Source organism: Sorghum bicolor, chromosome 3 (assembly GCF_000003195.3).
Source record: "Sorghum bicolor cultivar BTx623 chromosome 3, Sorghum_bicolor_NCBIv3, whole genome shotgun sequence".
Taxonomy (NCBI): Eukaryota; Viridiplantae; Streptophyta; class Magnoliopsida; order Poales; family Poaceae; genus Sorghum; species Sorghum bicolor.
In genome coordinates, this window is record NC_012872.2 from 26,861,225 (window position 1) to 26,878,137 (window position 16,913).

Consider the following 16,913-nt stretch of genomic DNA (forward strand, 5'->3'; position numbering starts at 1 on the left):
GTCTCGTAAGGATGATGGGTGGATCGTACTTGTCTTCTCCCATGTCAATAACCTTAAAATCATCTAGGGCTGAATGTATGTTGGTTATAGGGGCATGGTTCCGAACAGGAGTTGATAGGTGACTGCGGCCATTATGTTGATGCCTGACCCGGTGTCGCAAAGCGTCTTCTGGAAGTTGTATCCATTAATGGAGCACTCGATGCTTAGAACACTAGGGTCGTCCTTCTTGATCAAGAAAGATGACTTGAGTTGACGATCTTGACCTCCTCGAGCTGCAGTGACCATCTTAGCTGACTTTGTCCACATTTGCTTATTCATGTTCCTCCTGTTGGTCCTCTTCCTTGGTTCATGTCAGGATTGCTCTGAGACTTGTGTAGTCTTATTCTTGAAGGAAAACGTCTCCTTCCTCCCCTTGATGTAGAAACTGATCTTGGCAGCACTAGCGAAGATGATAGCTCCCGAGGTGTTCAGGAATGGCCTTCCTAGGATGATGGGTGCACTCTCATCAGTACCAGTCTCTATCACCACGAAGTCTGCTGGGGCGTACAAGGTACCAAGTCGGATGCAGAAGTTCTTCAATATTCCCTTTGGGAAACTTAGTGTCTGATCTGCAAGCTGCAAACACATGGTTGTTTCTAGGAAAGGATGTGTAAAGAATTTTTCATAGAGTACCCTGGGCATAATGTTGACACTGGAGCCAAAGTCGCAGAGTGCTTCTGGGAAGTCCACCTTGCCGATGGAGATGGGGATGACGGGGCGTCCTGGATCGCCTCTCTTGACCGGCAGTGTAACAGAACCGCCCAATTTACAAGAGATCAACTACGAAAAACTCCCGCCAAAGCAGTTGCTTTAACGTAATCGAACTCTCATAAACCCGGTAGTCCGTGAAATCGTGAGGGATTTCAAACCAACCATCTTACAAGCCAAGATCGTAGTGATTCAACATAACAAGTCACATGTTACGTCCATTTCACAAGTAGTTTGATATACATCGGAGTTCAAGGTAGTTATTACAACTTGAGTTGAAAAGTAGCGGAAGCAAATAATTTGAAACTAATATTGCCCCTATTTCAAATACATGCCAGTATCCAGGTCAACTCCAACAAAAGCAACATAGATGAGGTAACTAAGAAGGATCATGCCCATGATCTTAGTCCTCTAATATGGTAGGAGTCACCCAACTCTTGCAGTAGCCATGATACATCACAACCTGCAACAAGTGGGAATAAACCCTGAGTACGAGAAGGTACTCAGCTAGACTTACCCATCATAAACCAGAAATAATATGACACCAAGGAGTATGCAAGGCTTTATTGGTGGGGCTAGCTTGACAACACTTTTTTGCATAAAAAGCTTAGGTTACAGGTAAGTAACTTTTCAGGTATTTAGCTCAAGTTAATAATCATTACCTGTCATCTATATTAGCACCTGTACTAGAGCAATCACTTGATTAAGATACAACAGTAGTATCCATATTAGAGGTAGCATTTCCATCATTATCATCATACCATAACCATCCAAGTGTTCCATAAACATTACTACGAGGACGTGGCTCAAGTCAAGTGCTCACTATCCAGGAGCGATGGCGATTCGAATCGATTTCTGACCAGTTGGCGATTTATTCCCCACACAAACCACACTCACCGGCCAAAGTGAGCTACAGGTCACCATATTGCACTATCCAGGACCAATTCGCGGGTTCGGCAGGCATCGCCAGTACCCGAGGACCGTTCCGGCGACCGAGGTATCCAAGGTATACCAAGGTTGCGCGCCGCGCCCTCGTCGTTCTCCTCAACCATCACCAATACAGCGCATGGCGGCTCGACTCCCGGCCCGGATAGTGTTCAGGCTTCGCGGTCGGAACGACTTATCCTTCCAGCTAAGTGTGGGGCATGCGTTCAACATGACAAGAGGGCCGTCAACGATCGGTCCTTAATCGACACAGGCGGGGATAGATAGGCACCCAAGACCTCCATGTCTTGTTACTTCTCTACCATCGTCCCGCCCGGTCTCCAATTATTCATCCTCATCACTTGGTTATTTTCATGATAGCATATATAGCCAACCTTTTCAGGTATCCACCTATCTCGCTCAGGTGATAGGACATCACCTGGCTTCTACCGGTCTAAGCATGACTAAGCATTTAGATTCGATCCTGAATCTACATAGGGTTATAGGTATATTTGCTGGACAAGGAGTGTTATATGCAGCAAGGGTTTCACCCAACTCCTATACTTAATGCAACAATACATATATAACATATATTCTCAACTGCATTCAAAAGTAGTGGGAGACTTATAATGCTCCGGGGCTTGCCTGGGATCAACACTGAGTCAGTTCAGTTAGTTGCTTCGTCTTGGTGACATCTAAGGTCACAACGCTTGCTTAGTCCTTCCACCTTCGGGGTGGGTCCATCCAACACCGTCTTCGGGTTTGTTCCCACACCAAGACCTTCACGTGATTCATCTAGCGCACCTAGATGAGATGCAAGTGCATGAATATAAAGAATAATAACACAACATGCATCACATAAAAGTATGCAAGACACAGGCATCTAAAGTTATTTAGCTAAAATCACACGACCAATTATATAGAGCAAACATATCAATAATGACACAAGTTTTACAAGGTTACAAGTGTATTACTTAATCACCATTAGAGACATGAATCCCAGTTTGCACACACCAAGTAAAGCAATCAAGCATTCATGCATTTTCAGTAATTTTGGACATACATGCAGCAACTCAGTAAATAAATCATAACTAAAGCTACACAGCTCCAAAAGCTATGAAACAAGACATTCTGGAAATATTATAAAATTATCTACAATTCATCTTTAATCATATTAGCATGATTAACAAGTTAACCAAGTCAAACATGCATGACCATATAATCTGGTCCAGGAACTTACAGAGAACAAGCATTTCAAGGGATGGACTTCATACTACTGTAACTCATAAACCACTTAGCCAAATGATATGAAACTTTACCACAAGATATGTTAATAAATTATCTACATCTTTTATATAGACAAGTTGCACAGCAAACATCATTTATATCATGGAATTAGTTGCATAAATAAAACTGCTCATGCTGCCCAAACAGTAGGGGTATAATTACAAACAGAAAACTGATAGGCAATTCAAAGCAGCATAACCGGAGTTGTATACCTCCAGCCAACATGATTCTTATATTTTTGGAAAGCTTATAAAGTTACCTACAACTTTCTTATTACCATCTAAATATGAATCTAGAGTTAACAAGGTCAATTAATCCCATGAAGGCATCTCTGTCCAAAACATAGACAGAATCAGCCATGCTACATTAAACAGCTATAACTTGAAATTCACATGTCCATAATTTATGATTGTGTACTTTCTAGAAAGCTTACGAAATTGTGAACAACTTTGTTATAAACATCTAGAGCTAAATATACCACTAACAAGGTCTTACATTACAAACAATGCCACCCTGTCTGGATTTAGACAGAAACTGAAACAATACTTTAAACTACTATAACTAAACATGTGCTTAACCAAAAATTGTGCTACTTATATTTATGGAAAGCTTATGAAAAGTACTACAACTCATATATTTTCATCAAGGCCTGATTCACAACTTAACTAAGCCAAACAATACAAACATGCAGACCTACTCACAATAGGAGCAAAGCAACACAGGGCATTTGTTATTTTCATAACTCTTAAGCTATCAATCCTAAATTCCTGAAACAAATGCCATACATCAAATATCATATGAAAAGCATGTCACAATATTTTCAAATTTATTGGAGCAACAACACAGCAGTTATCAAAAAGACAAATATAACAAGCAATCAAAACCTAACTGTATAAAACTATTTTTACGACTAAAATATCAAACTAAACCATGCCATATTATAGATCTACTGCATATAGAATTTCACAAGGATTCCAAAAAGTCCACATTTGCTATTTTATGACTTTTCTATGAATTACTATGAATTTCTAAATTTCATCCAGAAATCTGCACAAAGAAAAGATAAAGGAAAACACTTTTGCTTCGGGAACCCTGGAGTTTCTCGAAATCAACTGCAGTCCAGATGCACTATTCATATGAGTCTTAGCTTCGCATCTGGAACCCTGAGTTGTTTCATATTTCAACACGAGGTCCCTGGTGGCCCAGAAAAACAGAGGACTCGCCGGAGCTTCCTGTTCCGGCCGAAGGAGGGCACATCGACGGCAGGGAAGTTGATGGGGAGCCTCTGGGGGCCCGTGCGCACTCGTTGGTTGCCTCGAATGGCTAGGAGAGGGCCGGTGGCAGCCTCGCCCTGTACCGCAACGGTATGCAGAGGCGGCGGCTCACCGACGGTGGCGCTCCGATGGCTAAAAGCTCGGGCGAGCGTGTGCGCGAGGTGGAGCACGACGAGGCAAAGGTGATGGCGTACGAGGCGGTGGCTGTGGTGGCTTGGAGTGGCGAGAACGCGGACGGCGGTGGTGCTCACCTCGCCGGCAATGGCGGCCGGCTCTGCGCGGACGAGCGGCCGAGGGGCGAGGGGTGAGCAAGAGAGAGTGCGCCTGGGAGTTCTGGAGCTGGGCGTCCACTTCTTGAGGGGGCAGAGGCGTTGGGCACGCGGCAGCAGTGCTCAGCCATGGTGGGTGCGCGCTCTGGTGCATGGAGGACGCGTCGGCATTTCGTCAAACACGTGGCGGGCAACAAAGTAGCCAAGGTGGGACGCCGGTTTGGGCCATTTCTGGGCCGAATTGGACCTTGGACCAAAAAGGAAGTTTGCTCACCTCGGCCTGCTCTCCAACTTTGATTAAGGGACCAAGGTCATTAGACCAACAGAATAAGAGATAATTAGATGCCAAGTGATGAGTGTCAACGTATTGACGGTGATTAGCAAAACAAAGAATTGATGATCCAAACCATGTCAAACTTGATGCAACTTTTTACATGACCTTCTCCAAGTAATTGTCCACCACTCTTATTCTTGGACCAACTTTAGTTGATTAACAAAAACACGAAAACACGGCATGCCAACGAGTCGATGTCCGTTTAGCGATAAAATAACTTTTTGCTGTTTTGGGAGCTACTTTTAGATATCCAAATGAGCTCCAAATTTGATAACACTTGATCCATTGGTTTTATCAAGAAGAGTACTCCAACTCATATTAAGGAATTAATTGAGTTACTATATGAATTTGGATGCTAAAATGTCACAAAGAACCTAACTTGCTGCTGTCACTTTCCGGGACTTAGAATTATTTCTCAGGGCTAAAAAGCAGCAGCTGATTCGAACTTTGAGCCTCTGTTTGAAATATTTGCAGGATGATTTGGTTCTTGACCCTTGAATAAAGTTTCTTCTACAGAAGGAAAACTACAACTTTTATTTAGGGTCAAACCTCATAACTGCAACAGAAGTCAATCTTTCACTTTGGTCAAAGCAGTAACCCGATAAAGCTCCAAATAGGATTTTAGGCCAATTGAAGCATTTTCTTGACATAAGCTCAACATGAACCCTTCATGACTTTTATTGTATAATTCATCTAGAGTCATATGAGCAAGTTTGCAAGGTTTGGTTGGTGACCCATGATTCTATTTCCTTAATAGAGTCATTCCGGCAAGGATATAACTTATCATTTCATGTGACTTCTTGATTCCAAACTTCACCAAACTTTTCCAGAGACCAACATAGATTGGGATGGATATAAGACACATGAAAAAGGTTCCATTAGCATCATCCAAGCATACCTTTTAAAAAGGCATATATGCAAGCAAGGTTGCATCCACCAAGCCCAAGTTGGGGTTTACTTTCATAGATTGACTTTGACCTCTATATTACCATTGAACTTGTCATGTTTGAGCTCAAACCTAGTACTTAGCAAGTGACAAACACCTGGGGTGTTACAGGCAGAAGGTCAGTTATTACTTCCACGGGTTACTCCAGTAGTTACGTCCTCAAGCATCTCAGGGCAGTGATTGCCTGAGTGTCCAGTCTCTCCAGTATGTTTGTGCTCGTAGATCTAGGTTCTTCACTTGGTGGAGTCTGGGAGTCGTAAAACTACTTCATATTTTGCTCGAAGTGTACCTGCTCATAGAGACAAGGCAGAGATCAAGTGCATGGGCCCTGTTGGTGGAAAACACCAACAGAACCAAAAGTGTATTTGTTCTCTCTAACCTTAAGCATAGTGAGCAAGACAAAGTTGATGGATAATAAGATCATGAGTGTAGCATTTAAAACATTTGTCAGATCAGATCGCTCAACCTAATGGAAAGATAATCTACCTATATTTATGTTTTTTTTGTATATCTTCCAAAGATTGAGTGTGCAACATTTTAGCTCATATGATTAGAATTGTGGGATCACAAAGGTGGAAGGACTAAACATGTTGAATCGATTGGGTTGGTTAATCTAGAGTTGTAAATCATATATGTTTGTCTCTTTTATTCATGTGAACGCCAGAACCAAGGAGAAGCTTATAAAAGTGATAGTCAAGTGCCTTAACATGTTACCTTAATTGAAGAGTGATGGTACAGTATCACCTAGTGGAAGCTTTCCTTTCTTAGTGGTTGTGCATCGTGTTTGTGGCACCCTCCATGGATCATCTCTTGTGAGCTATGCCTTCCTTGTGTAAATTGTTAACTTTCATGTGTCTCTCTCTTTGTCTCCAATGTGAGTTTATCTCAGGACTTCCCAAGTCGATATTGAAAGTTTTCCTGCATGGGTTAGTCCAACAAAATATACCAATGTCTACACAAGCAGTTTTTAGTTCAATAACCAAACTAGACTCCATGACTAATTAGATTAAGGAAGGCTGTTTAACCTAAGCACCATGCTTAATTTAAAAACCAATAGAAGTATGTACAGTACTTCCAAACTAACACTTACTAGGATAAACAAAGGTAGCGTGATGGCTTTTATAGAGATCTACTCAAGTGGAGATGAAGTAGTGTGATTACTATTTAACAAATTGAGCATGTCTCAAAGGTAGGGACAACTAACATAGCAACATGGAAAATGATGTTTTTATATAAAGTACTCCCCCAAGCCTGAATTTTGCAAAATTCAAGTTTGGATGAATTTAATTCAATGTTGTATGATAGTTGGTTGGACATACCTTGTGCTTGTCATTCATCCGATCTTCTTGCTCTAATCCTGAAAAGGTTAGTGACAAGAATACCCGAAGGAATTTTTTACAATTATCCTTATATGCTCAATACACAAGGTAATGTTGTAAATAATTAAGAGCTCATGTTACAATCTGATCAGTGCTTGTTTTAGGACACTAAGCTTGTCCTTGGGAAACCATCAATTTATGTCAGTGAAGTGGTTTCCCCTCCAACGCTGACCTATATCAAGATCAACTCAACGAGATCTGCAATATTTAATATAGACATATGCATTGACAACCGCCCTTTTAAAGTTTTTATAAATAGAAAGGATGAGGGGGTTGGAGATCTCGAATGTGGTCATGTTGGAAAGACCAATGGATTGTGAAGATGTTGCATATGAGCATGGAGTAAATGAAGTGGCTATGAAATAAATTCCATGCTTATTAATGCTTAGAGTGAAATCCATGTGGTATGGTGAAAATGGTAAGGTGAGTGTGGTAAAAAAAGAAACGAAAAAGGATACACGGACGACTTGGTTTGAAACTAGCACAGCTAACGTTCCCCGGCAACGGCGCCAGAAAGCTTGTTGGGTATTTTAAACGCAAACAGAAAAATCCGCAAGCGCACGGATACCGATGTAGCCTTCACCCGGGAGTATTCCAGAGTATCGATTTTCCACAGGGAACGTGAGTGTACTAATTAAGATCCAAGATTGCCCAAGGATAACTATATGATTATTTTTGGTGGGACGAGAGGAAGTTTCCTGAGAGTTCTCTGGTTGATCTAAGAATCAAGAATTACTTCAAGATTATCTATTTCGGGACATCAGAACACTAACCACAGAAAGAGATGAGAAGGGGGCTAGGAAGCTCCGACTACGGTCCTACAAACACCGATCCGAACGTGGTGGAATACGTCGACCGTTAGGGCTGTCACTACCCTAAGGCTACCACAACAATCCGCAGGATTGGGTACAATTCCAGGTAATTGCAAGACTAAACACCACGTCTAATCTATTAATTACTACTCTAATGTTTCAAAGATTAGAGCACTTGATGCAAGCGGGAATCCAATAAATAACTTGAATGTAAATAAAAGTAATTAGAGAACTCAGTAATTATGAATTGAAGAACCTGGAGAACGATGAAGAACGAACCAGATGCTGCAAAAGTACAATGTCGAGGAAGATCCGACAGATCCGGCTCCTCCTCCGCTCTCCTCTTCTCTCGCCCTATTTTCTAGATTACAACTAGAACTAACTAGAACTAGAACTAGAGGAACTAGAACTAGAACTAGATGAACTAGAACTAGATCTAGATGAACTAGAGGTAGAACTAGAAGAACTAGAGGAATCTGTTGATATTTGGGAACGCAATAAGGAATTGATCCGCAAGCGCACGGATATCGGTGAGCACTTCACCCGGGAGGTTATCCAGAGTTATCGTATTTATATTTTTACCACTAGGAGAAAGAGTGCATCTGACTAACCGGTCTATTACTACTAACCTTTAGGCACAAAGAATGTCTTTCGATGTGAGTGATAAATAGAGAAGACTGCAACCGTAGTCTCCTTCTAACCTTGGTAAGGATGATCTACAGTTCTAATGGGGAGGCTAACGGAATCTAGACACCACAAAGGATGTTCAACCTGCACCTATAAACCCTATCCTTCCTGCTAACGAGATGTGATCTACAAAGGTAGCTCGGAATTGTCACGTTCCTCACTACTACCACGGTCCAGCCAGTCAGGGAATATATATGAGTACCCCAGCCTAAACACCACATTTACGCCAGCAATGATTACTCTAAACTCTACGCGAAGAGATTAAAGTAAACTCATAAACCATAAGAACAATAAAACAAGAACTTACTAGAATTTAGAAGTCGAATTACTGAAGAATCCTGGGAGCAAGCTTCGGGTTAGGAGAACTTGATCCCGCAGGTACAAGCTTGGAGTAGACACTGACAGGCCGGGCTTCCTCCACTCTACACCTCCACTCTATCTCTCTCAATCTAGTAGAAACTAGAAGATCTATTTCTACCTTACATTGATTGCTAAGCCTAAAAAGAAATATTAATTAGAGAAGAGGTTTTCCTTCGAGGGCACCCCTCAGTCTCTATGATAATTTCTTCATGTCTTCTCCAGGGGCCAGGGGGCCTTGCTTATATAGTCCTCCCCTTCTATGCGTTTTTGGGTCGATAGGCGAGGTGGTACTATGTTTTTCTTGATCCAATAGATCGGTGGAATATCCCGAGCGAAAGAGTCCTGATTTGGCTCCAACAGGGGGGCGGGCGCCCAGGCTACCAGGGCGGGCGCCCTGGGCCTGGCCCAGTTTCGCCTCCGCTTCGGTCTCGTGGCTTCTGGAGTCTTCTAGATGATGAAAAATTACGCGGTGCGTTGATATCTCTATGTAATCCCGACATGTGGGCCTTTCTTCCTTATTTCCTGATAACCCCCTGCAGAAACAGATAAACAACAAAACTCGTGGAATTCTGTCAGATCAAACCCTAATTCTAGGTGATGGTTGCATATTGGTCCTTTCTCTTGTTTATTTGATAATTAAAATTGATACTTAAGAACCGTCAACAAATACCCCCATACTTAGGCTTTTACTCGTCCTCGAGTAAAGGATGGTTAAGAAAAATATCTGGGGTAAACATTTTAAATCATTCTCTTTATAATTGCAGGGTGTTAAAAATTCACTGTGTACCATAGTCAGGGATGTATATGGTTAAGAGTAAAGATCCTTTCTTCTCAATCCTGCCACTTGGAGCTTTTGTATATTTTTGAAAGAAAGTTAGCATACATTTTTATCCTCATAGGTTCTCTCAGATCACTCATTATCTTTTATATATATCTCACTGAGGCTATTTTATTTTGTAAAAATTCTCAAGCATACTTACTTTGCATTTATTGCCTAATCAAAACGGGATCCGAGGAGGGGAATGTCATACTCTTAGATCAAAGACTTTGGAAATTAAAAACTTTGTCAACTCTTGCTGGCATATTGCTTATTAGAGGGACCATGGGCTATCATTTTTTTAAGTGGATACCGAGGTACCCCTAATTCTACTGCCGGACACTTGTCCATTTTTCTGCGAGGTTGTCGAGCACTTGCTCGTTTTTATTTCCTCGAAATATTTCTATTTTTACATAGCCCATGCCTCTAATGCAATAATACTTCGGAAGAGTGAATCTTACTGAAATAATGTCTTGATCTTAGGAGCATGATAAATCTCTCAACAAGGGTCTAACTCATTTTGAACAAACTCAATACAGAGCAGATAGCTTTTATAATCATAATTAATATTTTCAGTTTTATCAGGCATATAAAACACTGAGGATGGTAGCTAGAAATTTGAATATTTTGAAATAAATTCTCCAAGCAACAATGATATCAAGAATAAGAAACTCATACTCTATCATCACATATTCCAATTGACTTAAGTAACACAGGGTTTTAAAATGATTTTATAATAATTGCAAGTTTTTAGGAAATATCACAGATTGAGATTAATCATGATTAGAAATATTTTAATCCTTTTATTTTATCATGTCGGAAACAGTAATCTGCATAATCCAGAATAAATGTATGTGTAAAGTAAAGTGTGCAAAGTGTGTACCTGAATTGAGGAGTGGTGTAGTCGGAGTGTGTTTAGCATGTCGAGGGACCTTGATGAGGACATGCCAACTCATCATATGATGGAACATGATGAGCATTCACCATGCAAAACAAGTGAACATAAACATTATACACCTACACGATGTTCTGCCAAAAGAAAACAAGAGCAGGTGAATTTGTTCCAAACTAAACTTGAGATTGAAATATTTAAGGATGTTATACTACCTAAGTGTTGTACCTTGATTGTACTTAGGTATATCGAAGAAGAGAAGGATGAATCGGACCCTGAAGAACGAACCAGTGCAAGTCCCAGAAGACACTACAAAACGGACCAGTGGAAGTCTAGAACGGACCAGTGCAAAGAAATCTTCATAACATTTTACTCACAAAAACTATGAAGGCCCATGAGGACTTGTTTGAAATCACTTCAAGTCTTCTTTCCAATGCCTCAAGTCTCATCTCATTTGGACGTCGCAGCTAAGAGTTATGCTTAGATTAGTCAAGACTACTCAGAAGGTCAACAGTCTGTCGTGACAGAATGTTGGTACAACTTGCCATGCAAAACTGTATCAATCTCCAACGTTTCATGGTGCATGGCATACATTGCTGGAAAGCTCTTGGAGTCTAGTTTCACACCCAAGAAACGGTTCATCGTTTGGACTTCCCAATAAAAAGTTATGGTAAGTTTATTGGAAACTGCTCTGGAGGCCAACAGTCACGCGAAGCCAGTTCGGGAATCCATCCCGAGGGGTCCTTTCACATTGTCTTCCCTCAGAAACTCTATTTCGTTTTCATACCTATCTAGGAGGGTTGTTCCTAGTATAAATATCCCATACCTCTAAGCTATCAGCAACCTTTGATGATTTGATAAACTACATGATATTGCAGCCGTGCTGCTGAGTGCCTTACTCAACCTTTGTTCTTCCTTGTTCTCTTGGACTTGTGAAGTGAATCCTCTGGGTTCCCCTACTTCGTGCTCTACGGCTTCCGTTCGGCTGCGCCGTATTGTGTGGATTAGTTCCGGATTGTGGTTCTGCGGTCGTTCGGAGATCGAGTCGAAGTCTTCGTAGTTTCGGTGCCTCTCTCCCCGTCGCTTGGTCGCATCCAACCTTTGTCAGATATAAAGCTAGTTACCCGCTGTTCGCAGCAAGTTATTCTTGTTCTTTTGATCTACTGTCGTGAAGATCGGGCCACCCTAGCACCGATTCATATCGGTAACCTATCAACTGGTATCAAAGCTTTCGTTATCACGGTAGATCTCATAATCATCCACATATCTACCTTTAGTTTATCTATTGTTTGTTACTGTTTTGTTCATCACCTACAGTCCACTGAAAAGCCACAAAAAAATCCTAGAGCCCTTTGACGGTACTGTTATCTTGTGTTTTGTGTTCATCATGTTGCTAGTCACCCTCTTTACAAATATTGTGTTGTGTTTCATTTGTTATCCGCACCCCTGTTAGTATAAAAAAAGAGTTCAAAAAAAATCAGAAAAAAATTCAGAGAAAAGAAAAGAGAAAGAACAGAAAAGTAGAAGAAGAGGGGTTGTATTGCGGTTTGCTCACTGAAAAATTTAGTTTACATATTCAGATCTTGGTGATTTATATATCAGCAACATTATATCTTTTGAGCACATCCAATTACTTGATTTTCAGTACCGTGGCCTCCCTTGTTTAGCCACCTATAGCTCCACCTAAAACTGAAACCAGGACATTCGACTCGTAATCCTTGCGACCTCGGAATCACTTCTGTTGAGCCGCTACACTAGCACAATTCGCTGTCCTTGAGAACAGGAAAGAGCATTGGTAAGTAAGAGGTGAGATTGTGTGATTCCACAAATTTACCCATTCCACTATATCTTGCATAAGTGCTAACATGCCAGGATCCAATTTGAGCGTTCATGGTGGTTGATATGGAGAAAAAGAAACACCAGTTTCGCGGGCTGAGTTACGCCAACTACAAAACTCACTAGTGGAGGCCATGGAGAAGATGTTTGATGAACGTCTTCCTATGGTGCGCGGTCAGAATAAACAACATAGCTCAGCCAACTCTCGCCGTGGTCTCTTTGGCCATAGTGGACAACATGGAGGAGGTGCTCATGGGCATAGCATTCGCCCCCGTGTGCTCATTGATGATGAAGATTTCTGCGTGTCCCCCAAAAGAAAAATTCAGCAAGAGTGCCGCCAACCAAAATTGAGTGAGAGAACTCAAAAGGAAAATATGAGACATTCCACCATACGTGAGAAAGAGTGGCACCAACCAAAATTCAGTGAGAGAGTTCAAAATAAGAAGATGAGAGATTCCACATTATTTGAGGAGAGCCACAAAACTCTATGTGAGAGTGATCCACAAAAATTGAGAGAAAAAAGAGATGAATCATGTGAGGAATTATTTACTTCTAACATCATAATACCTTCTATTCTTGTTCCTTTTGCGATGCAGGTTCATAAAGAAAATGATGTTGTGAATTATGATCAGCCCCCAATCTTCGATGAGGAAGAACAAGTGTTTGTCAATGACAACGATACACATGCATATGTGGCTTCACAAGACGTTGAAGTAATTGTGCATCAAAACCTATGTGAGAATGAGAGCCACATTGCCAAAATAAGAGAGAGTGAAAACAAAGGAGAGTTGAGAGATTCCACCCATTATAAGGTTGAGAGTGTCAATAATGAGAGTGTGAGGGATACACCACAGAAAAATAAATATTTAGAATGCAGGCCAAGTGAGGATATCTTTGAAACTAACACTCTCATCTCTACTTCTAGTTTTATCTTTCCAAATGTGCAGGTTGGTGATGAGAATAGAGAAGAGATGGATGCTAGAGACAACACCATACTTGTTGAGAGAAATGAGAAGGTAGCCATTCAACTAAACCCATTGTGTGTTGCCCAAAACCTGAACCATGACATGGATAATGGTAAGATTTCAGAGGTGCAGTCCTTGGTACTTGAACCACCAAAAAGTCTAAAAGTCATTGAAAATAAATACATATGGTTCAAATGGGATTAACCATACACGAAATATTTGCACTGATTTGATTATTTCACATGTTCACCCGTGTGCTGAATTTTTGCAAGTTGATAACCAAAGTTCAATGATACATGATCTTTTCTATGGTTTGATATGGTTCATATACATGATGATTTGCCTTCATATGTGTGATACGATGCATTATGTTTCAATGCTCATACATCTTAGAGATGGCTGCACGTTTCTCAACCCTTTAGTTAATTCATCAAAACCATCTAAGATCAACAATGAAGGTAAAAATTTAGAGATTCAAACCTTGGTACATATAGAATCACTGGATTTGAAATACATGAAAAATAAAACAAATTTGATTGTTCAACACATACTGAGTATTTGTGATATCACTGTTTCAACAATAGAACATAACCAAAACATTTGTGCTGATTTGACTGGAACTCATGTTGATACAAGTGCTGAATTTCTTTTTGATGAGAGTCTTTGTGCTTTGAATGATCCCTGCAACACTTCATATGACAACAAACAACACCTCATCCAGTCGGTTACTTGTGCTGATTTGTTTACAAGGATATCTCCTTTTGAATGTTTGTGTTATACTATGCTTAACATGACTATCAATATTGAACAAATGCTTGAGAAAATTTCTAACATAACATCTTTTAGTTCATTGAATACTACTCATAGCTTCCAGTTTACATTTTTCTTGATTGGAGAACATGTTGTAGATACCTTCCAGATTCATGCAATTTGTGTAACATATAACAAGCTTGCTGATTTAGACTCAAAAATGTTGAGAGATAAACAAAGTGAGAAATCTTTTAAGATGCAACAAATGCTTGGTGCTTATGGTTTCGATCAATTCATACTGTCAGCATGTTCACACCATCCACTTAAAGTTAGAAATCTTGTGCAAAGCAAAGCCTATACACCGAAAAGTTGTTCATCCACACCTCGGAGCATTGAGTTTAAAAATTATACTTCTAAACCCTTGAATAAATTTTGCTGCAACAATAATTTTTGGAATAACATTAGTTCTCAACATCCATTTGATGAAAAGTTTGATCTTCTAAAGATAAAACATGATAACATGAATTAAATGATTGGATTGGAAGAAATTTTTGTGCTACCATCCTCTAAACTTTTTGCAGATTCACCAAAGTTGAGAGAATGTTTCTTACATGGAAAAGGAAATAATGCAAAAATAATTCAAAATGAAACAAATGAACAGAACAAAAGGAATGATTATTGGAATTATCAAGTACATCCACCCTCTATTTTGTCTAAGCTGTTTTCAGGTAAACAAAAGTCGTGGACGACTTATCTTGAAGGGAGGGAGGATGATGAGACCATACTAAGGCAATCAACATTCAAGCATCCACTCGAGGTGAAAGCTAAAATTAATTCAAAATCATTTAGGTTTCCACATACAAGGCTACTACTTGGTTTATATGATTATTGATTCAAACACCTTGCTATCATGGAACAAGAAGATTGTGATGTTATCACAACATTACAAACCGATAGCCTAGCACAACTCTTTGGATCAGAAGAGTTAGAGTCGAGGACGACTCCTTTTCAAGAGGGGGAGGATGATGAGGACATGCCAACTCATCATATGATGGAACATGATGAGCATTCACCATGCAAAACAAGTGAACATAAACATTATACACCTACACGATGTTCTGCCAAAAGAAAACAAGAGCAGGTGAATTTGTTCCAAACTAAACTTGAGATTGAAATATTTAAGGATGTTATACTACCTAAGTGTTGTACCTTGATTGTACTCAGGTATATCGAAGAAGAGAAGGATGAATCGGACCCTGAAGAACGAACCAGTGCAAGTCCCAGAAGACACTACAAAACGGACCAGTGGAAGTCAAGAACGGACCAGTGCAAAGAAATCTTCATAACTTTTTACTCACAAAAACTATGAAGGCCCATGAGGACTTGTTTGAAATCACTTCAAGTCTTCTTTCCAATGCCTCAAGTCTCATCTCATTTGGACGTCGCAGCTAAGAGTTATGCTTAGATTAGTCAAGACTACTCAGAAGGTCAACAGTCTGTCGTGACAGAATGTTGGTACAACTTGCCGTGCAAAACTGTATCAATCTCCAACGTTTCATGGTGCATGGCATACATTGCTGGAAAGCTCTCGGAGTCTAGTTTCACACCCAAGAAACGGTTCATCATTTGGACTTCCCAATAAAAAGTTATGGTAAGTTTATTGGAAACTGCTCTGGAGGCCAACAGTCACTCGAAGCCAGTTCGGGAATCCATCCCAAGGGGTCCTTTCACATTGCCTTCCCTCAGAAACTCTATTTCGTTTTCATACCTATCTAGGAGGGTTGTTCCTAGTATAAATATCCCATACCTCTAAGCTATCAGCAACCTTTGATGATTTGATAAACTACATGATATTGCAGCCGTGCTGCTGAGTGCCTTACTCAACCTTTGTTCTTCCTTGTTCTCTTGGACTTGTGAAGTGAATCCTCTGGGTTCCCCTACTTCGTGCTCTACGGCTTCCGTTCGGCTGCGCCGTATTGTGTGGATTAGTTCCGGATTATGGTTCTGCGGTCGTTCGGAGATCGAGTCGAAGTCTTCGTGGTTTCGGTGCCTCTCTCCCCGTCGCTTGGTCGCATCCAACCTTTGTCAGGTATAAAGCTAGTTACCCGCTGTTCGCAGCAAGTTATCCTTGTTCTTTTGATCTACTGTCGTGAAGATCAGGCCACCCTAGCACCGATTCATATCGGTAACCTATCAGACCTCTCCCATACTTGTTTTCTGCTTTCTTGCACAAAAATAAAGTAGAGACACACAAGACATAATAATAATAATAATAATAATACTCTTTATTGATCTTGAGGCATTTAGTACAAAAGACTGATAGCAAACTGATAATAATAGTAAACTGATGATAATAGCAAACTTAAACCGAATTTAAAGATAAATAACTAAGATGCATTGCCTCAAGGTCTAATCTAGATAACTTAACGGCGCTCTAATTCCTTGATCTTCTTGTTGGCACTGGCAAGATCCTGCCTAAGGCCTAGTATAATAGTGTTGTGGTTAGAGAGCTGCCTAGTAAGGGAATTAATCGAGGACTGGAGGTCTATGATAACTCTATCTAGCCTGCGAACTTCCTCATCAATATCCATTATAGTCTTGCAACGCTTGGGAGGTGTCTCAAAAGCATTGAGA